The sequence below is a fragment of the Canis aureus genome, chromosome 24 (genome assembly GCF_053574225.1).
Source record: "Canis aureus isolate CA01 chromosome 24, VMU_Caureus_v.1.0, whole genome shotgun sequence".
NCBI classification, from domain to species: domain Eukaryota; kingdom Metazoa; phylum Chordata; class Mammalia; order Carnivora; family Canidae; genus Canis; species Canis aureus.
Window position 1 is genome coordinate 41067195 of NC_135634.1, and position 27973 is coordinate 41095167.

The window sequence follows — 27973 nt, forward strand, 5'->3', positions numbered from 1 at the left end:
TTAAAATGGACATAAGAGTCTCACCTCAGGATTTTATGAGGATTCAGTGATTTAATACATATAACACATACTTTGCCATGCTGGTCACATAGTACTCATTCAAAAAATGTTAAATATCATTACTTTTATTGATTAAATTTTAATTTCAATGATTACTCTAAAAGTCCTTTTCAGAGTCTAAGTCTTTCTGTTTTTTTTTGGGGGGGGGTCTTTTTTTTTGTAGATTCCCTCCTATTATGCCTTTAATCATTTTAGACATTCTCATTTTATACTCAATCACTTTGATTATTTTTCTATGATTTCAAGGTCTGGATCTGTCCTGTGTCTTCTGTCTATTATCATCCATGGGGAGACCATGTGAATGAGAAGTTTGGGGAAGATAAAAGCCTCCTCTGTCATCACTCAGCCTGCCCCACCCCCTTCATTTCACCTCATTGCTCACAGATTGGAGCTGTTCTGCCCTGGGAGGAGAAAAAAGAACAAAGTAGTCTTGTGGCTCCCAGGAGAATTTTTTTCCATTAGAATAGACTAATGTAGTAATGATTTGGGAGGATGGGGGCACCAAACATGTTTCCTTTCATGTTCTCAGGGCCACCCTCTGCCAGGCCCTCCCTCTGTCCATTTCCTCCAAACATTCTGACTTGCATTCAATGAGGTGGGGGTCAAGGCCAACAAGAGCAGAGCTGGCTAGCTCCGTCTCAGAGGCCTCTCCCTCTCTGAGGTGGGTCTTCCTCCTTGAGCATTCCTCTGAGCTTATATTAGCTAGTTTGCTTTCAAGCATGATCCTTGGCAAAACTGAATTAAAAGAAATCTACCTTTGCATTTCCCCTATAATTTTCGCCCTGTTATAGAAAGCACAGTAATAACTGTCTAGTGTTAACTCTGAGTAAGGATAATTTTGTTAAATATTGCAATTGATGAAAACCCTCAGACCTGTTAGTGTACGATTCCAACAGCAAGGCTGTCTGGTTTGCAAATGCCCTGTGGTCCTTCACCCGTGTGCATCTGACCATACTCATGCTGTGGCCTTCAGCCAACAAGCGTCCATCCACCACGGAGTAAAAGATTTTCCAAGATCAGTGAAAACATGTGGTGCTCAGAGCAATTTTGTTCTACAAGGTTTATAAGTCTAGGCCCCCACCTAGGGTTTTTAGTCATAACAGACTTTCAGTGTAGGTTATTTCACCTCTGTTTTCAGTTTCAGAAAATAAGGAACCTGAGATTATATCACCTTATTGACAGAATAGACATTTTCCCCATCAGCCCTACCACCATGTCCTTGACCAGTCACCTAATACCTGTGAGATGTCTTCATCTCTGGAAATCAGATAAGAAAGCTTCTCACTCCGAGTTCAGTGTTTATCTTACAAGGTATCATCACTGGCTCTTGTCTTCTGGATGCACCCATGCCAGTCTTTACAGCCCTCTTGGGATTCCTTACAACTGCCAGCTAAGGCCTCTGGCTTCAGATATTTTCTGGCCAACCCTGGAATGAAATTATACTGGCTCTATTATTTTCTATTTTACACGCTTTCATAAGTTCAGATAAATAAACATTGGTGTCCACATCATGCAATAGAAATATGTGAGCCATAATGATGAGCCACATATGTAATTTTAAGTTTCTTAGCCACATTAAAAAAATAAAAAGAAACAGGTGAAATCAACTTGAATATATTTCACTTATCCCAATGTATCCATAATTTTATCATTTCAACATGTAATCACTATTAAAAACACTAGTAGATATTTTACAATCTCTTTTTCATTTTAAGTTTTCAAAATCTGGTGTCTATTTTGCCTTTCTAGAACATCTTTATTCAAAGTGTCTACATTTCAAATGTCTATAGCCATATATGGCCACCATCTTCGATAGCACAGACCCACCCACATACGTGCAATCCAGATATGAGAGGGAGATACAGTCCATAAGGTCATATCTCTGAATGAAACACATTTTGTTTGCTGATTTGCCATAGGAAATAAAACATGTTATCAAAATGACAAACTTGAATTAAAGAAAATAATTCAGCATGGATTTTGCCTAAAGATCTGTGCAACTTTTTCTCGAGAAAGTTAAGATAGTTGACCTTGGCTACAACGCTTAAAGCTGCACAAATTACTTTGTACATTTTTAGTTCTATTGCCTCATTATCAATATATGAATAAGTTGTGTACATGAAATGTTGGAAAAAAATTTTAAAAAGTGAACTTTTGGCAAAAGGTAAGGAGAACTATATTGGAAACCAACATGCCTTTCATTTTAAAATATAAACTAAGTTATCACTACAACTGAGCCAGAGAAGAGGTTTAGTGTTCCTTTAAGCAAGTTACTTCTGAAACAATCTCTGTTTTTCTTACCTAAAAATGATGGTAGCATATCTACGCAGATAAAGTACTCAACACAATTCACAGCTCTTATAGTCTAGCTACAATTATTTTATTATTTTCATTAAAATCAGGAAGCAGATCATAGGACAGAGACATAGACATGTGGCCTAGGTACTGGAGATTCATTGACAAACAGTCTGCATGGTGGAGTTAGGTGGAGTTGGGGGTCTAGGGGAATAGGGGAGAGAAACAGCATCTCAGTAAACAAATGTATAAGCATAGATTGTGGTACCTGCTAGGAGAGAAAAGGATGTGGTGATGGGGAAGGATAATATTTACCTTAGCTAGAGGTCGTTGGGGAAAACTTTTCTGAGAAACAGCTCATAAGTTATAGCCTTACATGGAGACTAAGGAATGTGGTCCAGGCCAAGGCCTCTCAAGAGTGAAGAGAGGTAAGGTGCTTTTAATCTTATGGCTTCTGGGTTGTTAAAGAATAAAACCAAGACCAACAGAAGTTTTAGAAAAAGAAAAAGAAAATGCTAAGTTTATTTACTCACCATGATGGAATACATAGACTATTTTGCTAGAGGTGGGGCAAGGGATGGGAAGCAGGGAGGCAGGGTGCCCCAAAGGGAACAGGCTCATGGTGGTGGTGTTAATTAGGGATGGTAAATTGCTCCCTGGGTAAGGTGAAATAAGTCCACAGGACTGTATGTGGATGATCATCCTATAATTTTAATGTTTGCAGTTAACAAATTAACATTTTAACAAAAAGGAGACAATGTAGTGTATTTATGCTATTCACAAGACAGTTGTTGCATTAATAATGGATGAGTAATGAGTTCACACTGTAACTTGGTAATGGGCCCACATGTCAAGTGATGTGATGAAAATGTTCTTTCATTCTTGTTGATGTGTCTCTGTCATCCTCTCCTCAACCTCACTGGGACAGGTTTGAATTTGCCAAATGCGTTTGTGAGGCCCAGGGCAAGAAGGTAAGACTGGGCCAAGGAGCGCTTGTCCCAGCTGATACAGGTCCCAGGCCAGAGAGGGCTCCAAGCCAGGGAAGAATGAAAGGAGGTGAAGAGCTCCTTACTCATTAGGACTCACAGTACCAGCTTCCCCTCCTGGTAGGAGGGGCCTTCCCCATGTCGGGCCCCTTCCCAACCACCCCAACTGAAATCCGCATACTGATCAGCACCACAAGAAATTCCTTCCCTGGTACATTGTTGTCTGAGAAGCATGCCAGCCTTGGTAAAGACTCTGAAGGGCCCCAAGGTGCAGTGGGATGGCACTGGAGCATTCCTAAAGAACTGTAATGTTATCTCTATTCCAAAGATTTGTATTACTGGCACATGGAGAAGGTTGACTGTTCTCCTTGGAAACCCAGCCTATGTAAAGGAGAGGTGACAATGCAGAAAGGAAGTCTTGTTGGTACTTTTTCTTGGATTCTGTTGCCTTGGCAGTCAGAAAGAGAGGAATGGAAGAGAACCAGTCTAGATCAACATAGCAGTTGCTCAATCTGTCCTTGTTAATAGGTTCTGTGCAATTAATTTGATAATCACTTATGTGATGAGAGGAAAGTTACAAATCCAGTCTGATGCCCTGTACATACACTACCAGGCTATCAAAAAATATTTCCATGTATCGTTGTAGGTGGTATATGTGTGGATGTGCACATGTATGTGTAAATATACATTTAATGAGTATTTGATATTCTTGTATTTCGGTATTATTGGCATGAGATCACTGTTTTTAAAACAATGTAATTCTTGAAGCTATTTAAAACATAAGTGTGTAAAATCTTTTCTTTTTCTGACAGTAGTTTTGGGGTAAGTTAGGAATTTTCCAATTTCAATCTTTAAAATTGATGTTTGTTAACTAAATTGTATTTCCAAATTCGTTTCTTAGAGAAGTGATCCCAGTGTTTAAAAAGGAGTTCAAGGTTTCTAAATACCTTGGGAGTTTGTCATTATGTAGACAAAACAGTCAGGTCACTGGATTTTTTTTCCCACCAGGATATTTGTTGTTACATGAATTTCTCAAGGAAAAAGTTCTATGAATGGAAAGTTCAGAAATCTGCAATATTTGTCCTTGTCAAAGTAGGTCTGGAGAGACCCAAAACAACAAGGTTAACATTCACTTTCTTTGTTTAACTAGATGATAGGATAATTTTATTCTGTTTATTTATTTATGTATAATGGGAATGCTGAAGCGTTCACATACTGGCTTAAAAAAAGCTTCATGTATTGGACAAAATTTGGAAAAATTTCAAAAGTACCAAAAGAAACATAAAACTAGAAATTACCCATAGTCAAATTACCCATAGGTGATTATTGTTAACATTTTAGTCTGTTCTCTACCAGATTTTTTTTTTTTTATTCTACTCTTTTTGCCTAATGATGGACTGGTGAAAATGTTCTGAGTTATTAATTATTACAAGTAACTCTAAATATATACAGAGCATTTCATTGCAGGTTGGTACAATAACTTATTTAGGTAATATGCTTCGGTTGAATTTGGGGGGGTATTTCCACTTGTTTAGACATAAAGCTACGATGGAACTCCTTGAAGATGAACATTTCCTAAAGTCATATTTTAAATCATTATGTATGCAGATACTTTCTTATCAAATGTCTGGTTTTGTGCACTTCTGAATAAGACAGCAAGGTAGCATCATTCTTGATTAACAGTTATGTGTCTGAACCAAGAAAACTCATCAAATTAGTGGAGGAAGTAGATTTAGAATTGGGAGTTCTGGTTATTTGGGCTTTTGAGTAGGACTCTTTCTTACCAAAATGTCCCAGATGATAAAAAAAGGAGTATCAGATATCACTGTTATTATTTAAATAACTATTGGAGATAAGATTATTTTTAAAATGCTTTGGCTATTCAGAAAGAATGATTTCTAAAACTATTATCCTTTTACAGTCAAAACATCAATGCAATACTTTTATTTACTGAAGTAGTATTTCTCTCTGCCATCTCAAAAGAGTTGAACTCATTTCCCTGTTGCTTCCCCTGCTGATCTCCTGGAACACAGGTGTTCCATCTTATTCCTCTTTTTGGTTCCAGCTCTTGGCAGGACACTTGGGATTAGTGGTCCTCAATGAATGTTCATGGAATTGGACCAACATTTTATTCTAAACACTAAAACTAAAAAGGCAGTAAAGGATTAGGAGATTCTTGAATCCTGTGGCACAAGAATAAAAATGAAATGTTATTTTTCAGGTGAAATGTTGAGTGATTCACTCATTAATTCAGCTAGATGCTGAGAACAAAGGTAGATAAAACCCAACATGGTCCCTCCCACCTTTATGGAGAATGCCCCCAAATGTGGACCTTTGATAAGTACACAGACAATAACAATAAAATTAGATATGCTATCACAGGAAAAATGCAGAAAAGCAAAATTTGAGTGGAATTGAGAAGGAAGTATAAAGATTGGCTAAATGTACAGAACAACGAACATGTGGGCTTTATTGTGTAATAGCAATAAATTGTGTGACAACAATGGAGCCAGAAAGCAGTGAGATTTCAATGGCTTGAAAACAGCTTATCTTCAAAGGAAAGTACTTGGAAATGCTGGAACGATTGCAGAAAGCAGCATGTAGAGTTACTGGCGGTCTTCTCCCTGCTTCCAGCCTCCACCCCCGCTGGAGCTCTTATCAGCATTCGGTAAGCAGTGCCCCAGAGTTTACACACATGGACGAGGTTCTCCTTATTTTGCCATGTTAGGCCAAAGCAATCCTGCAATCCCTTCCAAAGAGCAGAAAACAAAAAACCAAAACCAAACGAAGAACAGTACTGTATCTGAAATCTCATGAGATGAGGATCCTATGGATTGGAAGCCAGACTACAAGTGCCAACACTCTCTCATGTCCACATCCTCTGGAGAAGACCACATGGTGGATTGATCAAGTACTGCATGTTCCTGTGGCTGGGCCCATGAAACCTTCAGGGATTCTATTAGTTGTGACCTACTCAGGCCTTTCAGAGATTGAGCATTCAGAGCCCACGTGACCCAAAAGAGTAGCATCCCCAGACCCCAAGAGAGCAGTAAGGGAGACAAACACATCTGAGGCGTCCTGCCATCCAAGAGAGATCTCGCAGAGCAACAGTAAGCCCCCCTCATCCTGTGTCAGAAGAAAATCACAATCGAGACAATTTGGGGCAAGTCACTTGAATTCCAAGACTTTCCATTGCCTCAATCATATAATGTGGTAGAGAAACCTTTCCCTCCTATCTCCCCAGAAGTCCTATAATTGAACACATTTTGCATTCTACAAATGCCAAGTAGTATTGAGACAGGAATGAGTTTCAATATCAGAAAAGCAATAGTCCAAATGTTTCTTATACTCATTTAATTCTCCTGTTATTTTGTGACTCAGTATCAACTTCCTGGAATGTATTAAGGAGTTTCTTATTTTCAAAAATATTATTCAGTGCATTCTTTGCTGCTGGTATTTTCTAATAACATTATTTGGAAACATCAGCAGAAATGGCATCCTCCCTGAGCACGGTCCCCATTACAAAATGAAGATCGTGTTTACCTTACACCACCCCATGTAAATACTAAAACTAAAACTCATCCAGTGATTTCATCACTTTTATGGTGACTTTCCAAATACCTCACCTAAAATACCTGTTAATTACAGAGATAATTCTGGGGAACATTTAGTAGTAAAACTCTGGTCCTTTCTTATCTTTCAAATATAGACTTTTTGGCATGGGTTTAAGAGAGACACCATGCAACCTGCTTTGGCTCACAGCCTCCCTCAGATTCCATTAATGTGTAATCGGCAGCCACAGGGTTGAAAGTGTAAATTCACTTGGTGCTCATTTATTGAACACCTCAAGTACAGTGCACAATGCTGAGGAAAGTCTCGGAATATCTTTTAAAGGATGGCTCCTTGGGAAGTTTGATAATGAAGCCGTTAGAACTAGTTATCAGACTAAGCAAAAATGTTTCTTTCTATGCCGATCTTTTTTTCCTAACAATAAAAGTAATATATGCCTGTTTGTGAAGATTCAAGATATATAGATAAGTACATTTTTAAAAGCACTCCTAGTCAAAGAACCCAGCAGTAGCCAGTGTCAATCTTTTGTTATATTTGTATAAAAATGAGATCATATGGTGTAAGGTATTTTGTATCCTGCTTTCTTGACATTATATTATTTTTTCACCTCATTATACATCATTTAAAAATGATTACATGGGCAGCCCGGGTGGCTCAGTGGTTTAGCGCCGCCTTCGGCCCAGGGCCTGATCCTGGAGATCCAGGGTCGAGTCCCACGTCGGGCTCCCTGCATGGAGCCTGCTTCTCCCTCTGCCTGTGTCTCTGCCCCTCTCTCTCTCTGTGTTTCGTCAATCAATAAATAAAATCTTTAAAAAAATAAAAATGATTGCATACTATTCCATCATGTTTATATACAATGTTTAGGTTTATTTAACCTAAATTTTTGATATTATAAACAAAGCTATGATGAATTCTTGCCCATGCAACTTCTGTAATAGACTTATATAGTAAAAGTATTAATTAGATCGACTGCTATAGTATTTTTTTCTTTTTTTATACCACAAATTTTACTGGTCCAATGATAGACACAGGTTTAATAGTGGTAAGCAAAACAAGAAAACCAAATCAGGTCAAATTCTATCATGTAAATATAACTGGAGATAATATTTTGATATATATTCTATCATCTTTTTTTACTTAATCCAAAATATGATTTGGTGTGTGATGTGAGCCAAGGATCTAAATTTTTAAAATTTACCAAACTAGTCAATTTTCCCGACATTAGTTTTATGATAATCTACCCGTTCTGCCACTGACTTCTAATGATCTCATCTCTGCTCAAAAATCAACCAAAAGAATATCTTGAACAAAGCCAGGGTTTTCTTAGAACACAGAGCTGATGATGAGATGCATGGCTAATGCCCACAAATAAAATATGGGGTTACCAGTCATTTTCTTTGTTATAGACCTAGAGTCAGCATAGCATTAGATAGATTTAAAGAGTCCGGCCTCAATCAGTTCACCATTTCTCAGTGCCCCTTCATCCCTCACTCTTAACTCTACATTTGGAAGGCCGTAGGCTCAAAGACCCCCAGTAGTTATCACTGTAGGCCATCCCATTGGTTTTAGATCATTGCAGACATTTGGAGACCATGGGCCATTACAATCAATGTGCCTAAGAGCAATTTTTTCTTCTCTCGCAACCGCACTCCATCTATCCCATCTCTTCTTGCTTCTCTCACCCATTTTATGACCTCCCAGCAGGTGACATTTGGGCCTAGAACCTCTTAGACTTTTTTCTAGGTTTTTTGAAGGCCAATCTGGTTAAATCATGCATCAAAATCCAGTTGATTTCCTTATGTCAAGTTGAGCAGTAACTTAATAAGCATTATCGTACAGTCTCAGTAGATTGTGTAATAGCTGCATTATAATATCAGAGGCAAAAATAGTTGCAGGAAAAAAACTGAATTGAAATAAAGAAAAGACCTTAATATCCATAAAGGGGGTAATGGAAGAAAATGTTGGAAATTTTGACCTACACCTATTGAAACAAAATACTACCTGGACCCCTCTGGAACCTCATCACACATATCACTCATGAACTTTTTTCACTTAATCAGGTTAGCACAGATGCAATGTGTTCAGTATTTTCTGATATAAAAACAGAAGACTGATAGCAATTACTCTTAACATCTACCCACTAACACACTGTAAATGATTTACTTGGGAATCTATTTCAGTGAAGTTCACCTTCAGAAAGTAGCAGTCAGAAAAGCCTCACAAAAGCCAGACTTGTTTTCACATGTGAAACTGCTGTGCTTTTTCATTTGGATAAATCACTGACTTGGTCTAAATAGAGTGGGCTCTTTGTTGTTGTTATTATAAGCTTTTCTTGGCCTAGAATTTTCCTGTTTATTCACTGTGAAGAAGAGCAGTGCTTTGTGTTTCTAACACTGGAGTGGCAGTTCCTAATTCTGTAGGCACATTGAAGGTGACGGTGTCCATCGGAACCACCACAATGAGCCACAACCAACAGGTGGTCTCCAGGGGTCTGCATGTGGGGTCTTCTGGAGATGTACAATTGAAGAAAGTTGTACATTAGAATAAAACTAAAGTCTTCTTAATTCCAATAATAGTTTCCCCCTGAACTCCTGAATCCATCATCTCTCACCATTTTTACTATCAGAACCCTTCTCCATGAGCAAAACTTTTTTACAGAGACAAACTTATTTGAGCAGGAAGTTAGAAAGTCCACCCTTATATAACTCCCTCCACCTAAGAACTCTCTGAGTGGCCCTAGCTAACTTGTTGAGCTTTGTTTTCCTTATTTGTAAGAAGGGGATAATAATAGGAACCTGTAGGTTCATCTAGATGATAATGATGAAATACGATAATATCTATAAATGTCTAGCACTGTGCCTGGCATGTTAGGAGCTTAGTTAAGTATTGCTGATGGTTGATATTTGGCAATATTTGACCAAACCATCATCCAGGTTTTTATCTACTAGAACCCAGCAGCCAAAAGTCTTTCAGTTTACTTTCCAGGCTCTTGTTATTCAACTGGGAGATCAGTTGGGCTATTCATTTTTAAACACGGGATGCTGATGATATCACAAAGATTTGTCGTAACTTTTTATTTCAGTTTACCAACAGGAATAAACACAAATTAAATTAGAATGGTTCCTAATGGCACTGTATTCACTGACACTGGATTTTTTTTTTCTTGACACTGGATTTTTGAAAGATTCGACTTTTGAACCTATGTGAAGTCATTTCTGTGTAAATAGATTCTCAAGGGTTATGTGTTTCCAAAGGAAGTAGAGTGGTTCTGTTTGTTTGCTTGCTTGCTTTGCCATTTTTAAAAGATTTGCATGTACATATATAAACAGCTTGAATTGTTCTGCTTAAACTAAGCATTTGGGGCTGAAGGGCTCAGAATAACAGTGACCAGCATAAGAACGGGGTGAATCTGGGAGATTTCTGAGAAACTAATGGCCCAGGAACCTCTGAAATGTTCCAAGCAGAGACTGAGCAGAGTAGTATGTGGGAAGAGGAGAAACCCAACTCAGAAGGCTCGTTGGAATCCATTGACTTCAGACTTTTGATGGGGCCAGGTAGAAGATTGACTCCAACTTGGTGGTTATCAGACTTGGCCAGGAGGACCTAAACACAGAGGAGACAGTCTGTACAAGGTCGATAGGCGGGTAGATGGAGACCAGGTCACACCAGAAAACAGTGCAGTGGACATCTGCTCTTTCTCCCTGACCTCTCTCCTGTCCCCCTCTGGTGGCAGTGTGTTGATTTTACTTGAGGGAACTAGCATCTCTTCATTGCCCAGGGCGTGGGCACATGACCGAAGCTGAGCCAGTACATGCCCTCCCCCAGGAATTTGGATCTTCAGCTGAAAATGCAAGGAGCTTATTCATCCTGACAGCAGGGCCCTGAAAAACTTTCCGTTAGTTTTTATACCTTGATCCTCACAACGGCCCTGAGGCTGGTCTTTTCTGAGGCCTGTTTATTTAACTTGTCTTCAACTTCTGTGTACGGCCTCATGTCATTCCAACAAATTCCTCTTTTATCATTGAGTTAGCCTAAATAATTTCTGTTGCTTGCCACCAAAGAACCCTGGCAAGGATTCAGGAATCCAGACAACAGTCTGGCCAGCAGAATTGGTGGGTCAGCACCCTTCTCCTCTAGCCAAGAAGCCTCTTATGTTAACATGTGAGGAGAGAGTTACCCTCAGGAGCAGCGGATTCGGGCCGGCAGGTGCAGATGGGTGAACTCCTGCTAGGAAACCCAGCTGGCAGTTACCCAAGATGGACCAGGGGAATGTGAGAACTGACGTGCTGGTTAATCATTGCCTCTCACCAAATTATGAGGCACTTTCTGCCGTGAAAGTCTCTCATATGAGTGCCAGCCCAGGTAAAATCAATATCCATCAATCTATAACAGAAATGGTAACTGTGGGGGTACCTGGGTGGCTCAGTGGTTGAGCATCTGCCTTTGGCTCAACTCATGATCCTGGGGTCCTGGGATCGAGTCCCACATCGGGCTCCCTGCATGGAGCCTGCTTCTCCCTCTGTCTAAGTCTCTGCCTCTCTCTCTATGTCATGAATAAACAAAATCTTAAAAAAAAAAAAAAAAAAAGAAAGAAATGGCAACTATGGAAAAATATCTCTTCCCAAAAGATAGGACTTGGATTAACTACTTGACTTACACCTTCATCGAGGTCACCTCGTTTGCAAGCTTGGTTGCAGCCCTCTGATTGCTATTCTGAGCCTCCAGAGAATTTACAGTCCTTGCCTTTTGTACCAGTAAGGATCTAGTCGAAATGTTTGCTGCACTCTATCTTTTCATTTCAACATTCATTTCTAAGTCTGTTGTCATAAAATATGTCTTTTCACTTGGTGAGGCCTGCCTTTTCTTCACCAGCAATATTTGTGGGGTTTTTTTTAGTTGCTCTAAATGATTTAACTTGAACACATTTAAAGTCCGTCACAGAACCAAACAAACCACATAAAGCATTTTAAGTATATGTTTTTTAAAAAATCCTGTTTTTTTTTCACTGTTCACATTTTGGAAAAATTCTCTATAAACTGGTGTACACATTCCTGACCCTTACTTTGCAAAGCTGCCTCACTGAACTTTTGACATTAGGTTGACTTTGTTTTTTAGAAGTGGATCCAGTCAACCAAATTGTAAAAAATTAAGAGCTGCTGGCCAAGTGCAAGGTTTAGTTGATTATTGATGAAATGAAGAATGGGTAGCTTGAGGTGATTTGCCACAAGGCTTTCAGTGATTTCCCTCAGGTAGTACATGGTGCTGTTAGTAAACAAAGATCACATAAAATCTCCATGTGGACTGGTTGACTTCTAGCTGTCGAGAGAAAAAACAGTCCTACAAAGTTGTGTTTGCTCTTGTATATATGGCAAATCAGTCATTACTACTGGAAGAGCAATATAAACGTAAGTTTAAGGTTTCGTGTTCAAAAAAAAAAAAAGATTTCATGTTCATCTTCAAATATTAAAGAGATAAATTTCATTTCCTGTGTCACACAGTGCACCAGGTTGCCCCCGTCCCCATCATCATATTATGTTTCCATCTTTTATACATATTTAACCCTTTTGAGACCAGAGGGTGAGGCCCTGCTCCATGGGTCCTCACAGAAAGGGTGAATATTCCATCAATGGACAGGGAAGAAGTAAAAAGAGAAGTGCAAGTTGGAAGGAAAAGCCTTAGACCAGTTCTCAAGCTTTAGACTGTGTAACAGTCCTTTGTAGAGCTTATTTTTAAATGCAGAGTTCCTGACACAATCCTCATGGTGTGGCCTGGGAATCTACTCATCACACCACAGATGATTCTGGTATAAGAGATCCTTCAAGCTCTCTTGTAGAAACACTGCCTCAGACTGATGGGAGAGAGGGGGTGCCTGCCTCTCTGGGGGCCTGGAGCCCAGACCTCTGAGCCCCTGAAAGAGTTCCCAGAGTTAAACAAGTCAGCCTCTCCTGGGCAGGGAGGGCTCCAGTAAAATAGGAATGGACTGTACATTGTAAATCACTGTGGCTAGTTGCCTGTTTGTTACTCCTGTGGTAAAGATTTGGGGAGGAGAGAGAAGGAAATATTTGGTATGATTTTTGCCATATGTTCAAGCCTCTTCTGTATCTCCATAATCCTGCTGTTGTTAGAATTGACTGCAATCAGGCATATGACATAGTAATAAGTCAAACAATATTGGCTCTTTCGATGGTGAAGTTGGTTGATGATGATTGTCCAACGGTGATGACTGTGATGACACCATGGTCTCTCCAGCCCTACTAGATATTAAGGGCAGAATATGGTATCAACCCCTCTCCCTCAAGGCTGGTTGTTTAGGTTGGTATCAATGCTTCTATTCTCCTTGCTAGCACAGTGGCAGCTCACAGTGAGAGACCTCCCAAGGAGAATTTGACTTTGACTCCAAAACAAACTACAGAGTCAAGCCACTTCTTCTTCTTCCTCTCTACCGACGTAGGATGATCTTGAATTGAGTTTTATTAAGGGAGGAAGCAGGCTCCCCTATTAGTAGATTTTGATATGATTGGTATCCCATGGGAGGAATGGAGACCATCCATTTTTGAGAGATATTCTATAATTTGAAATGTCCTTGTTTGAGGACACGAGTGAAGAATATGAAAGGTTCTCTTCCTAATTCTTTTTCACAAGTCAGCTTTGAGAATTGTATTAACATTTACTTTACAGATTCACTTTGCCACAAATTTATGTTAATTATTTGGTTGTGTTTTAGACAATGTGAAATAGATACGCATCTATGTTACACGTTGTATAACAATTACTCTATTGTGTGAAGGGCCAAGAAAAATACAATTAATTTAATTGGAAACAAAAGCTAGTGTTTGGTCATCAGTGTCATTCCTAAATAAAACAGATGCATTTTAGGAAAGGCTCCAGGAAATCATATATTCAAAAATCCAACTGTATTGTTAAATTAACTCCTATCTTCAAAGGAATTTTGAATGCATCAAGAAATAAGCATTTACAAATCAGACCTATATTTAGTATGGACTGTATCTTTAACACACTTGGCAGGAAAATTAAATAATATATCAATACCAGCAATCTAGAGCCAAAATGTGAAAATTCAGTTCTTGACGATATCATACTTTTAGGTGCTGGTTAATAGGACAGAAAATTCCACCTGGAGCAACTAAGTTAGAATCTCCTTGTAACAACTCCTCTCATTGAAGATCTTCTCACTTATTAGATATTACCCAGATATTTGCAGTATGCATGGCCAAACTGTAGGTACCTGGCAATGCATTTCTTCTATCTTGTAATCAAGATGCCTTAATGTCTTTAAAAGTTCAGAATGCCGTAGTCAGGATAACAGAGTAATTCTCCATCTTCTTCATGAACCAGGGATCCCAGCAACCATTCAGATATTGAGTTTCCAAGTTGCCAAATGGGTTTTTATGTAAACTGAGAAAATTGGAGGAAGGATGGGAGAGAATTTGGGGGAATGATGGCAATCACACCACGTAACTGGGATGAGACTGGTGAATCTGGCAGCGCTTTTGCAGAAATGGGCTTTGTTTTTTTTTATAATAAATTTATTTGTTATTGGTGTTCAATTTACCAACATACAGAATAACACCCAGTGCTCATCCCGTCAAGTGCCCCCCTCAGTGCCTGTCACCCATTCACCCCCACCCCCCGCCCTCCTCCCCTTCCACCACCCCTAGTTCGTTTCCCAGAGTTAGGAGTCTTTATGTTCTGTCTCCCTTTCTGATATTTCCCACACATTTCTTCTCCCTTCCCTTATATTCCCTTTCACTATTATTTATATTCCCCAAATGAATGAGACCATATAATGTTTGTCCTTCTCCGATTGACTTACTTCACTCAGCATAATACCCTCCAGTTCCATCAGAAATGGGCTTTGAATGGTATGGCCATGCCAAGGAGAAAATATGGCAGCAGGGAACTGCTGTGTATACCAGCTCCCTGCAGGGAGCCCGATGCGGGACTCCATCCCAGGACCCCGGGATCATGACCTGAACCAAAGGCAGATGTTCAACCACAGAGCCACCCACGTGCCCCAGGGAACAGAGATTCTCCTGATGTCTCAAGAAACAAGTTTTTTTGTAGGTATACACACCTATCAATAAGAGAAATAGGAATCTAAATCTTGAGGCAGGTCTCATAGAAAGTGGAAGTTACTGTAGGAATATGCAAGTTTAGTGACCAAGTTATCCCATTGTCCCTTCAACAGCAGGAATTATAGCAACTCCATACCCATTTCTGTTTCTGTCATTGCTGCTCCAGATAACCAACCACCTCCTCCTCTACCTTGTGTGTGTCCTCTCTCATGGTTTCTGTCATTCACACCTTCTACCAGGGTGGCTCCCCTCTGTCTTCTCTCTGTTGGTCTGGGTTCCCCTCCCACTACCAAGCACCCAATTCCCCACTCCAGAGAGAATCTTAATGGTCCAGCTAATCATACCATCTTTGCCTAGCTTTGGGGTCAGGGCATAGTACAGGACAATAGACTCAGCTGTGCCCAAGGATTCAGTCCATAGTAAACTCTCAAACAACAATCCCTATCATTTTACTTTCATGGGGTCTTAATGAGAACAGTGTCCCCAAATTACTTCTTTTTAAAAACTAAAGTAAATATTTAACAAAGCCAGAGGTTATCTGATTGTTCTGCTCTAATAGAGAAGTATTTTAAGCCCAAATCTAGCAACTTTTCTTTATAGGAATCCTGGCTCCTTTCTCACTGAGTGGTTAAGGGACTTTATTTATTTTTCTTAAATCACTGTCAGGACTAACATGGGAATTTTTTTAGTACCTGGAGTTAAAAAGTGATAACTCTTTGGACATAGTACCCTTTCTCTAGGAGATTTTCAGTCCCAATTCTGTTCATAAGCAGATATTTAACTCAGAAAAAAAGGATCCCAAATAGCCTTTTCAAAGCTCAGCGATCCATTGTGAGACATTGGCTTAACACAAAATACTTTTACATAACCCAAGCCACCAAGAGGGATATCCGGTCGGCTATTTTTAAAGCCCTCTCCCCCACACCATCTCACGTAACAGAGTTACACCAGTTTGCTTAGAAAATTGGCACAGGTTCTGCAATTCATGAAATGAAAACCCAAATGAAATGTTTATAACTTCTTTCAAACCGGAACCTTTTTCACTTAGTGTGCTATAATACCAAAAAAATAATAACAACTTTCAGGATTAGATACATATATGTGTATGCGCAATATAGTTTTTTGCATCGATATGTATACATATGGTATGATGCATTGGGTTTACTATATGAATATTTTTCTAATTAATTTATTCAACAAGTATTTAGAGAACTTTTATTGTGGGCCAGGGGCTGTGTGACAGGTGGGGGCCTGAGAGTGAGGAAGGTAGGCCTGGCTTCTCAGAGCTTCCAGTCTAGTAAGAGCTGGGAGTTGCAGTGTCATACAATAGACAAGGTGGTGGTAGAGAACACTTGCCAGAGAGGCACATAGAGAAACACAGAGAAGGCCTCCCCAAGAAAGTGATATCCATACTGAGACCTGGAAGGTGAAGAAAAGCCAACCAGGAAGGAATGACAAGAAGAGCAGAAAGAAACCAAGTATCCATTACATTCAGTAAATTTTTCTTTGCATCTTAACTGATGTTCACTGTTGTAAATGAGTTGAAATATTCACCAAACCAGGATATTTTGGAATAAATTTTCATCTTTTACTACAAGATGCATGCAAGTCTCTGTAAAGCTAAAAGCATACTCAATGCTTCTCCCTTGCTGCTGCCCTATCCACCTCCTTAACTCTGTTCTCCTTCCTCTTCCTCTATCTCTCCACATCCAGGCACATTGGCCCTCTTTCTGGCCCTCCGTCCAGCATGGACTGTTCTCTCTACTAAAAAATTCTTCTCTCCCATCCTCCCTGGTTAATTAAAAATAAAAAGTGTGATGATTTTCAATTTAAAAAGTAATGTGTGCTTAATGAAAGAAAATGTGCTAAATTCTGAAAATTTGAAAGGAAAAAGTCAATCATAGTTTCTCTGCTTTAAGACAATATCATTAATGTTTTTACTATTTTCCACTAGCATTTTCATTATATATAGGATATTTTAAAAATATATGTAAAGATATTGTGTATATGATTCTGTGGTCTTTTTTTCTTATAAAAATAGACTCTTTAAATAATAGTATGTGGTCTTGAGAACATGTTTTAACGTTCAGCCTTCCTTGGCTGCTTCTTTCTTAGTGGACACTCAGGACATTTCACATTTTTTATTACTGTAAATGATGCTGCTATAATCATATTTGTATATGGCATTCTGCTTCTGATTTACGATTCTGCTTCTGTAGAAGTTCCTAGAAGTGGAAATGCTATGTCAAGGGATGTGAATGTTTAAGATTCATGATATATACAAAAGACCCATTTTTTTTATTTTGTTATGGAAAAAAAAAGTGAGAAAGCAGGAGATACAATCAGTTTTATGAAAGTGTTTTGAAAAACAGTCCACAAAATCACTCTGCATCAGCACTATAATAAGTGTTGAATGGTTCTATCCAAGAAGCATTTATGGAGCACCCTGGTGGCCAGGCCCATATCAAGGATTCAAAAGCAAAGTGTGCCAACGGGGCTGCAATAGATTGCAGTGACTCAGCAAAACACAGTTATCAGATTTCAAAGTCGGCCTAATAACTCATCTTGGAGACAGATGTGGCTAAAATTTTACACCCTTGGCTTCAACTTCAAGAAATTTCTGTGTAATCCTAACAGAAATTGACTGTGAAATCTCACATAACTTTCAACGGAAACCACTTTCTTATTTTGGTAATTGGAAAGGCTAAAAATAAAGATTTTTTCATAATTCATTTCTGAAACACTAGGAATAGTAAGAACCTAGAATAATGCTAATGCTCCTACAAGGCACAAAGACATTGGAATAAGTTTGATCATTTCTTCTAGGGCAGTGCCCTTATCAGAAACTGGGTAATGAAGGATGCCTGGGTGGCTCAGTGGTTGAGCGTCTGCCTTTGGCCCAGGGCGTGATCCTAGGGTCCCAGAATCAAGTCCCACATCAGGCTCCATGCATGGGGCCTGCTTCTCTCTTCCTATATCTCTGCCTCTCTCTGTGTGTGTCTCTTGTGAATAAATAAATAAAATCTTTTTAAAAAAAAATAGGTAATGAGAGTCATGGAGAGTTAAAAAAAAAATCATTGAAGGAAATTTTTATTTGCTTAAGTTTCTCTATGTATCATTTCTTCATTCTGAAACACACCATTTAGAAGAAAGAATTAGTTTGCTCTAAATTCAAGTACTGATTTTAATTTCTTTGGTGATAGGATGAAAAGCAAGACATAAGAGTATAAATACTAACTTAGATTATACGATTCAGATGCAAAATGTGTTGACTCCCATTATTTCAGGTCCTGACAACCTAAGTCCTCCTGAAGAGCTTGTCAAAACCTAGTTACGGGATTATAAAGAAGGCTAAGTTTGTGTCTGATTGTAATCTTGCCCTCTATCATTTTGTTGACTATCTTCATGTGTGTGTGTGCTGTTCTGAAAGGTTGATGATTTAGTCACCTTTGACTTGCTCATTTCATTTTCTCCGGGACCTAACAAGGGAGTAAGGATAAGCACCAACACCAAATTTGAATTTTTTTCATCCCTTCTTGCTACATATATCTCAGCTTATTGTGGGGATGAAATGATGTAGCAGATATGAATGTACCCCTCTTGTCTTGGGGTGGATATCAGAATTGTGAAGCTTTCAAAACTAGCAGTAGTTGTCACTGGAGAGAGACTGAGTGACGGTCCTCTTCTGTGACCCAAACCCTCAATCTCTGAAAGTGTCCCTTTTTCTGGGACTTAGCTGTGTGTGTGTGTATGGAAGGGTCAGGGATTGAAGTGGCCTGGAAGAAGAGAAGGCAGATGTGTCCTCTCTGTGGGTGAGAGTGAAGAGTGAGTAAAGGATCTCTGATAAATCAAGTTGACCACAATAAAGAAGAGTTTAGAGCAATGTTGTTTAACCTTCCTATAACCTTTTTAGCTATTTATACAGCTAAAACTATAAGAACAGTTTTGTTTTGTGGTTTACTTTCCATCTTATCTTGGACCACTGCTATTATAAAATATGATGAAAATGAATTATAAGAAAGTAGAATAAGAAAGATATTAAATATAAGCCCAAACATTTTGTTTTAGATTCAACCGGCATATTTAGCTCTGTCAAATTACTCCAAACTTTCTAAATCATTACTGTCAAGTTCTGTATTTATTTAATTATGAGCAGGTTAAGAAACTGCTTTGACCCATGTTTTAAATTACACTGGTTTAGAGGGCCTGAATAATGCAATTAATTATTAACCTGATATGCAAACTATCTCCTGAATACAAAAATACATCTTTTCCAGTTCTCATAAAAAAATTATAAAAATAGACCATAATTTACGACAAAGAAAAGCTGGTGGAATCCCACAAACTCTACAAATAATCAAAACCTACTCACCATGCAATAGAATTATAAACAAACATCAACAAAAAGCCTACTTGTATATTTTGAATCTTTCTTCTAAATGACTCTTAGCTTAAGAAGGAAGTCAAGATCATAATGGCACGACAGTTAAATAAATTTTGATAATAAGATGAGGAAAAAAATCCTATAGGATGTATCCAAATGTCCTCTGAGGACAATGAATAGCTATTTGTGTCAGTCGGTATCCCAACAAGATACGTGCGGCACATTCAAAACCAGATAATTTGAGCAGAGTTTATTTATGGATAGACTGTTTACAAAAGTGAGGTCCAGGAAAACTATTAGAGATAGTATGCAGCCAAACTATTTCCACCTCTGCTTCCTTTCCTGGAACTCAGGAATACAGTGGTACTGAGCTGGCCACTAAATGGAGGGGTGCAGGAAATACAGATACTGACCCAGGAGCTCAAGGCAACTCGGCAGTAAGGGAGCCAGGACAATGAAGACCCTGACCTCATCCCCCTCCCCCTCCCTCCATCTCTGTCCCAACACCTGACATCTCAGGAACCCCTTCTGGTGGAACCTGGGCTGTAGACCTCATAGTCAGCCTCCCAGGACAGGGAGCAGGCTGGAAGGAGGTCCCGGAGTTACAGACCAGAGCTGTAAATCACATTCTTAACAAAATAAAGAAGACAAATGTAGTAAGCCATCAACTCAAAAAGTTTCTTTGAAAATGCAAAGATGCAGAATTAAGTCAGAAGGAAAAAACAGCTAAAAACATAAAAGTGTCAATGAAAATAGAAAAAACTGTAAATTCATAAATACAGTAGATAGGTCTTTGGCAAATGTTGAAGTAGAAAAATGTGAGCTCATCTAATAAAAAAAACAGAAACATTATTGATATACAAAATAAGAATGTGGAAATAACAACACACACAAGTGAAAGTAAAAATAGTTTGAATGTTCTGTGCTGATTTGAAACATAGATGACCTGGAGTGATTTTTCAATTTGAATATATATTATCAAAATTAAGAGAATTTTATAAGAGAGTTATTAGAATTATTAAAAGAATGATTAAGAGAGTTAATAGAATAAGCCAATAATCTTGGAAGAAATAATAAGGTTCTCTAATAATTATCCTCTAAGGAAACTCTTACCTCAAAGTTGTCACAAGTGTAATTTTTCTCCATTTCAAGAAATAGTTAAGCTTTGCTATTAAATGGTTCCAGGACAGAAAGCAAAACCAGTGTCCTAACTCCTTGTTTCCATTTTTGTTGTTTTACAAATCACCATGAATCAATTCAAAACTTGAGCAAGATATCGCAGAAAAAAATAACAGGAGTATTAATCCTGTAAGTGCCCTGATGAAAATGTCCTGAATAAAACATTGGCAAAATAAAATGAAGTAATAAAATAAAAACAGTACAGTGTATTAAAAAAATAATAAAACGCCAAGAACAAGTCCTATCAAAGTGTCTGCCTTCAGCTCAGGTCATGATCAGAGGTCCTGGGATCGAGTCCCACATCCGGCTCCCTGCTCAGCAGGGAGTGTGCTTGTCTCTCTTCCCTGCTCATGCTCTCTCTCTCAAATAAATAAATAAATAAAGCCTTTAGAGAAAAATAAATTGACCATGCTTATAGGTCAAAAACGAAAAACAACTTTTCCCTATAGGTACTAGAAAGCATTTGAAAAACTTCCAGTCACTTCTTCATTTCTCTCTCTCTCTCTCTCTCTCTCTCTCTCTCTCATACACACACACACACACACACACACACAACCTGGAAGAGTAGATATAAGTGGATCATATAGCTAACACGTATTATGCCTGCCTACTGTATGCCAGGCATGGCGGTAAGCATTCCATATGTGTTCATAGAATGTCCCTATACTCCCATGAGGGAGGTTACAATTATTCTATTTTACTAATGAGGAAACGACAGAGACAAGTGAAGTCATGAGAGTGGTGAATGGTAAAGCTGGCCTGTTAGCCTGGCATTCTGGCTCTAGAACCCTGGGTGTGACCATTCCATTATATTGTCTTCTCCATGTACTTTGTATGTATGAAAGTACTTTTTATGCCCAGGTGAAGAACTGTCAAAATGCCAAATATCTTGGAAATAGCTCCTTTTTCAAAAGAAAGAAAGAAAAATATAAAGAAAAGAAAGAAAGAAAGAAAGAAAGAAAGAAAGAAAGAAGAAAGAAAGAAAGAAAGAAAGAAAGAAAGAAAGAAAGAAAAAGAAAGAAAGAAAGAAAGAAAGAAAGGAAAGAAAGAAAGAAAGAAAGAAAGAAAAAGAAAGGAGAAAGAATAGCATCTGTTTCCCTCTTACCTGTGTGTTACTGAGACCCAGCTTGTTGGCTTGTCTTTCTAAAGATTTTTGCATTTTTCTCTTGGTCAGAATAGATTTGATTCAGTTCTTAGCTATCTATGTGGGTCATCTTCTGTAAGTGATAGCGGGGGCAGCTATCTTTATTTTATAACCCCTGATGGCATTGAAACCAAAGTCTGGAACTGAGATGTTTGTTTCCTGAATCAAGGTTTAATCAAGCAAACTTGGATTTGTGAATGGCCATCAGTCTGATTAGAAGTAGGTGTTTAACCTCAAACATTGTTTTTTTTTTTTAAATTATCACAATGCTTGTCTAAAAATTTAACTATAGTGTATCATTGGACCTACAGGGGATCATGCTAAGTGAAATAAGTCAAACAGAGAAAGGCAAATACCATATGATTTCACTTATGTGTGGAATTTAAAAACAAAACAAACAGAAACAGACATAAATACGGAGAATTGGTTATTGCCAATGAGGAGGGCAGGTGGCAGGATGGGTGAAACAGGTGAAAGGGATAAAAAGGTAAAAATTTCCAGTTATAAAATAAATCATAGGAAAGAAAAGTACAGTATCAGAAATACAGTCCGTAATATCGTAATACCTTTGTAAGGCGAGGATGGTAACTAGACTTATCACAGTGAGCATTTCATAATGGATGTAATTGTTGAATCACTGTGCTGTACACCTGAAAGTAATATATTACATGCCAACTACAATTAAAGATTTTTTGAAGAAATAAATGGAAAATAGTCTATAAAAACAGAAATATATATATAATGTATCATTTATGAAGAACATGAACTGTTATGTCAGCTAAGTACTGTTTCAAATGAGCTAAGGAGAATTGAATATTGTTACACATTATTTGTTTTTTTTACATTATTTGTTATTTAAATGAAGCACATGAAACAGGCATCATTTTTTTTGAGACAAATAAGTTTTTCTTTCCTTCTTTCTTTCCTTTTTCCTTCCGTCCTTCCTTCCTTCCTTCCTTCCTTCCTCTTTCTTTCTCTTTCTTTCTTTCTTTCTTTCTTTCTTTCTTTCTTTCTTTCTTTCTTTCTCTCTCTCTCTCTCTCTCTCTGTTTCTTTTCCTTCTTTCAAAAATGTATTCACTTAACAAAAACTCCAGGCCATGTGCTAGTGCTGGGGATAGAAGAGGAGTGGGCTCAAGAAATTCCCATCACAAAGAAAAAAAAAAAAAGAAAAGAAAAGAAAAGAAAGAAAAGAAAAGAAAAGAAAAGAAAAGAAAGAAAAGAAAAAAGAAAAAAGAAAAAAAAATTCCCATCACAATGATAGATTAGGAAATTTTCCAAACTACTTCCAAAACTGCTATAGTGAGGTAAACATTAAAAGTTAGGAGAGAAGAGCTCTGGAATCCTAACTAAGGTCAGGTTCTTACTGGGACGAAGAGGGAGAGGGAGAAAGAGATGTGTGGAGAAGGAAGAGGAGAGAAATTTCATATTTATGAGAGTCCCCCCCTCTTTTTTTTCCATGTTAGAAGCATTTCAATTTTATATTGAAGACAATGTAGGGGTTTAAGCAGGGAATCATCATAGATTTACATTCTAGAGACAGTATGAAGGGTGGCTGGAAGGAAAATTGACTGAAAATCATAGGAATTGGAGTGATCCTACTACATCCAAGGAATCAAAACAAGGGCCTGGGACTTAGTACCCCACTCGTCCTATCATCCCTTCATTGCATGCAGGCTGGCCCACCAGGGGGCTATGACTTTGGACAAATGACTTTGCTCTCTGAAAATTTAGGCATGTTCACAGAAGATCCAAAATAGTGCTCACCACGCTTGAAAATAAAATGACTAAGGGCACCTGGGTGGCTCAGTGGGTGAGTGTCTGCCTTTGGCTCAGAGTGTGATCCTGGGGTCCTGGGATGGAGTCCTGCATTGGGCTCCTCACAGGGAACCTGCTTCTCCCTCTGCTTGTGTCTCTGCCTCCCTCTCTGTGCTCTCATGAATAAATAAATGAAAATCTTATTAAAAAATAAGATAACTAAACTGAGGGGCTATTTTAATATTTTCCTTGTATATAAAAGTTTTTTCTCTATTCGTTGGTTTGTTTCACACTGGAGAGTACCAGTTGTTTTTACTCTTAGCTAAGAACAAAGTGGAGAAAAATGAGTTAAGGAATAAGAATTCAGGCTCAGCACAGAGAAGCACATTACCAGTGAGTGAAGACCAGTCAGCATGGCAATGGGGCATCTCAAAATAAACATCTTGAGATGTTTATCACAAGAAAAATTCCATGTTCCTCTGGAGGACTTACCTTGGTAATTGCAAACTCAATATTTTTATAATTAGGTTAGTTACTAATTTCCTTGTCTATCTCGCCCACCACCACCTCCATTCTGTTGTTTCGATCACTGATAGAAGTTGGAAATTTTTGCCTGTGGAAATTTCTACCCCTGGCATACCATCAGTTGAGGAAAAAAAATCAAGTATTTTAGAGATTTAAATATAACCAGATAATCAATGCCCTGTTGTATTTCATTTTGGTTCAGCCTACAACTATGACTGGATCAAAACAGATCTAAAGGATTTATGTCTAATCTGAAGCATTCCAAAGAGATTGATTTGAAACTTCCCTAAAGTCTCTGAAAGTACTCAGCTGGAGAAATGGCTCAGGGTCAGGCTTAATCCTCCGCTTCAGTGTTCCTGAATTGTTGCCCACAACCCAGGAAAACAATCCCTGGCATCAGAATCACCTGGGGGAACTTAAATATGCAAATTCCTGGGCCCAGCCCAGATTCACTGAATCAGAATGAGGACTAGCTGTAGGGAGCAGAAGTTCAGAAGGCCTTGTACTTTTGCCTTGTTCCCTGGGTATTTCGTATGCACATAAAAATGTAAAAAAAAAAAAAAAATCTAGTATGAAAGATGGGTCATGCCCTCAATGATTTTTAGAATAGATAAATTGAAACAAGTACTTCCATTTTTTTTGTGTTTTTTTTTAAGATTTTATTTATTTGGGTGGGGGTTGGGGGTGACTGGGTGATGGGCACTGAGGGGGCATTTGATGGGATGAACACTGGGTGTTATGCTATATGTTGGCAAATTGAACTCCAATAAAAAAATAAAAATAAAAAATAAAATAAAAAAGATTTTATTTATTTATTTGAGAGAGAGAGCATAGGTGAGTGGGGCAGGGAGGAGCAGAAGAAGAGGGAGAAGCAGACTTCCTGCTGAGCAGGGAACCTGATGCAAGGCTGGATCCCAGGACTCTGGGATCATGACCTGAGCTGAAGACAGCTGCTTAACCAACTGAGCCACCCAGGCACCCCGAAGTGAGGGCTTATCTTACATATTATATATTAATTAATTAATTACATCGCATCTTTATGCACAGCCTTCAAGGCACCCTATTTTATAGGCATAGCAGAGTTTGACCTTGTCATAGAATGCTGGAAGTAGAAGGTGCTAGTTGAGGTGGCTTAGACCAGTGTAAGGAGGCTGAAGATCAAGAGGAGTGAAGCCTTTTCCAGAAGCACATGAATAAATGCTGGCAGAGCCCGACTGTGGGCTCAGTCCTCCCACCCTACCATCTTAAGACATTTCTTTTTGTGATTTGGATAGTCATGGGAAGAGAAAGAGCAGACACAATTTTCTATCTTTACCTAGTGTATGTATGCATGTGTAATTTTAAGCAGGAGCTGTTTTTTTTTTTTTTTTCTTGTCTTTAATGTAAAGCTACTTTCCATTAGGATATGGGATTTAAGCATTTACAAAGTCTTCCCTGGGTGCCAGCAGTCCCAGGCACCTTCCCTTCCTCCATTGTCTCAGCACCAGTTCCACATAGGGTTGCAACCGGTGATTGTTCTCTCCTTGATTCTCATCTCTTCCATTCTACATCTGTGGCTCGTTGGAGGCTGGTCCCCAATGGGATTTTTTTCATGGTTCCAAGCAAAGCCATGGCACACCATAGGTGCTTAAAGAATGCATGTAGATTTAATAGTTACCCATTTTCAGAAAATAAGAAAGACGATGGTGGATGTTTCTAATATACACAGGTGCTAGGACTTACAAAACTCCCCACACTCACAAAACCACTGATAGCGGGCCCTTTGGTGGGGGAGATGAGGAAAGTCTTTTGCCCTATCCCCTAAGGTTTCATGCCAGAGGCTTGTGATTTAAACTGACAAAAGATAAATTAACAGAAAAATAGCATACAACTATTATGTGATGGTAATATTTTTACATGCACAGGGACCCCACAGAAGTGAAAAATCTAAGGAAATGTTTAGACTTGGGGCTTACATACTATTTTAACAAAAGGCAATAAATTGGGATGCCTGGGTGGCTCAGCAGATGAGCATCTGCCTTCAGCCCAAGGTGTGATCTCAGGGTCCTGGGACTGAGTCCCACATCAGGCTCCCCAGAGGGAGCCTGCTTTTCCCTCTGCCTATGTCTCTGCCTCTCTCGGTGTGTTCTCATGAATAAATAAATAAATAAATAAATAAATAAATAAATAAATAATCTATTTTTTAAAAAGGCAATAAATTATAGAAAAGTTACTGACGGGGAAAAGGGGTTAGGCTTCTAGGCGTGGTAAATATGTGCAGGAAGCTAATGGTAGGCAAGAGTTACTCATTAAGGGTTATTTATGCAGACTCACCTCAATAATGTCTCTGTTGCTGGTGGTTGAGGGTTCTCCTCTTCATGGTATGGAGTTGGGGAGAAGACCTTTATAAGGGAAATACATAGGTTGCTTTGAGGCAGATCAAGGGAGGGCAGAGAGCACATCCTATACCCTCTATCTCTTTTGTTCTCAGTTGCCTTCACCTCAAAATAACCCTTCTACCAAAGTGGGTTATTTGGAAATGGCATATTCTGATCTCTTTCAGCAACATAAAGAGAGCTAAAATGTCATATGGTCTAGATTGTTAGTTCTAGAAACCTGTGCACACCCCAAAAGCAGGGTTCTCTAAGAAAACTAAAAGAACATCTTATTTCTCTGTGTGTTGCACTTGTAAACTTGTTTCTATCATCAGCTGCATGATGTCCATTCACAATCATGGCTATGGCTTCAGTTTCCTACTGCAAAAGTAGCATGTCAGCTTATTTTTCACTTGGGTTTTGTTTGTTTTTTTTTTGTTGTTGTTGTTGTTTTTTTTTTTTTTGCATTTTTTTTCTAAAATTCTATTATGGAAATTTTCAACCTTGCAGGAAATGTAAAGAATTTTCCCCTTACATTTACTTAAACTTAGGTTAGGAATTGTATTTTTCACATTTAATTGTAATGTAAAAATCATGAAACGTCTTACTTGTTTTTCAAAATGGTGTTGCTTGAACAAATGCATTTTTTAAAGTTGATTTGAGATGTTATCTTGATAAATCTGTATTCTAGAGCTAAATAGCCCAAGTGAGTCACCCACAAGTGAGAGAAAGTGGTTCTTTCTTTTGGGATTATTTCCTGCATTGAGCTCCATGCTCACCAGAGAGTCTGCTTGAGATTCATCCTCTCCCTCTGCCCCTCCCCCTGCTCATACACTCTCTCTATCTCTAAAATAAATAAATCTTAAGAAAATAGAAGAAGGAACCGAGAGAATAAAAGTTGAATAAATTTGACTTAGTATCTGTGTAAAGACCAAGGGAATATTTTCTGTGGAAAAAAAAAATCTTCCTATTTACAAGGTCATGAATAGTTTTAAGACATGAAACATTTCCACTGAGAAGGAATAAAAAAAAATTTCCTTGTTGGTAAAATGTTGACAGTAGTATAATAGGAGCAACATAGTTGAGTAGGATCAGAAAACACAATCAAAAATAAGATAAAAGAAAGAATGAAGTAAGAAAAAGGAATGAAAAGAAAGAGAAAGGAAGGAAGGAAGAAAACCCAACATATTTTAGGTTGAAAAGCAAATAGTCACATCCCAGACTCACATTGTAGTTGGGGCTGTCCTCTCAGTGGTTTCAGTTGAAATCTGAAGGCACAAAAAGAAGAATGGAAGCAGAGTATTAGTTTCCAGTTGACCTTGATTTCAATAGGCTGTGAAATCCAAGGTGTGGGGTCCTGTGTTTAAAGAAACAAATAGTTCATTCTCAAAACTGAGAAATACCTGATGTTACTACAGGCACCAGTGAGAAACAACTGTAGAATAGAAAGGATTCTAAATGGAACAAGAGATTTAAAACCATTGATGAGAGGCAAGCATTCCAGTTGGATATAGTTCTCCAATTGAAATGAACGACTCCTGTCTATTGGAAACAGATAACCAGGCTCAATTTGTCCAGAGCACCATCTAACCCCAAATGAGACATTGCTCTAGTTGGCCATTACT

The 27973-nt window shown here is 38.4% G+C and overlaps 1 protein-coding gene and 1 long non-coding RNA gene across 3 annotated transcripts in view; one reads left to right on the top strand and one right to left on the bottom strand.

Annotated features, from left to right (window-relative positions):
• Positions 1 to 27973, top strand: part of COL4A3 (collagen type IV alpha 3 chain) — a 130590-nt gene that overhangs the window by 5750 nt on the left and 96867 nt on the right. The gene's annotated exons all lie outside the window — the stretch shown is intronic.
• On the bottom strand, positions 217 to 27970 carry LOC144296533 (uncharacterized). 2 transcript variants are annotated; one of them, XR_013363631.1, is made up of 4 exons: positions 27752 to 27970; positions 27576 to 27616; positions 26308 to 26375; positions 217 to 1486 (listed from the first exon to the last, which is right to left on the bottom strand). It is a non-coding gene; the product is annotated as an uncharacterized LOC144296533 (long non-coding RNA). The 2 variants fall into 2 exon arrangements; XR_013363630.1 differs by lacking the exon at positions 217 to 1486 and adding an exon at positions 9971 to 10514.